This window comes from Trichinella spiralis (genome assembly GCF_000181795.1).
Source record: "Trichinella spiralis strain ISS 195 chromosome Unknown Scfld9, whole genome shotgun sequence".
Taxonomy (NCBI): Eukaryota; Metazoa; Nematoda; class Enoplea; order Trichinellida; family Trichinellidae; genus Trichinella; species Trichinella spiralis.
In genome coordinates, this window is record NW_003526948.1 from 2,204,847 (window position 1) to 2,205,857 (window position 1,011).

Below are 1,011 nucleotides of genomic sequence, written 5' to 3' on the forward strand. Positions count from 1 at the left end.
AAAACGTCCACTGCACTTCACCGCACACTGTACGCCAACAGCCAATGAAAGCTGAAGGCCACGTCAGCTACGTACAGCAGTGGAATAAAAATTTGCATAGATTTTCTGGTAAACAAGTCTTACTGTGGCTGCTTTCAGTACTTTGAACAAACGAAAATTTTCACGACTTTTAATCTAAAATCACACCAAAAAGATGATTATATGAGTTTGAAGTTTACAGTAATAATTATTATGTTCTTTTCGACGACTAGATACCGTTGAATTCAATGAAAACATAAGCAAAATGAATTTACGAATGAATCTTCATAGATTTATTAAAAGTTCAGGATTGTGGTAAGCTATAGCTGAAAAGTAAACAAACGTTAAGGCAACGTTCAAAAATTTGCATGCGATTTCTGGTAAACAACTACAATACCAGTTTTTCATTACGCTGAGTTGTTGCTGTTCTGGATTGTAATGAATAATTTTGAAATTATGTAAATAGAAAACAGCAGTTTAAACGTATCTACTTTTACCAATTCTGGTGGTGCTTCCTAGTTAATGAGCAGTATTGTTCAATCGAAATACACCTTTTTTGAGCCATAACATTACATGTAATGAAGCTCTCTCAGTGAACGTAATCTAGCGTATCTAATTTGCCGCGTCAGCAAAGTGAACGAGCGCTCGGTTACTAATAACAGTATCGCTTCAAGAAAAACTGATTTGCATAATTGAAAAAAATACCTAAAAGTAATGTTAATCAAAAAAGAATAGCAGTATTAAACTTCAGTGCTGAATGAATTTCATTATAATTTTCTAAATATAACTTTCATTATAATCATTAATTGCTTCCAGTTGAGAATAATTAATTTCCTCGACAACTACACCGGAACACGTCGTCTGTTTATTATGTTTATTAATTGTTAATATTTGTTTTTTAAAAGCATGCATAAATTTAAATAATAAATGAAAATAAAAAAGAGAAATGCAATAAATTTCACACGGGACAAATGTAAACAGTGACAAGAAACA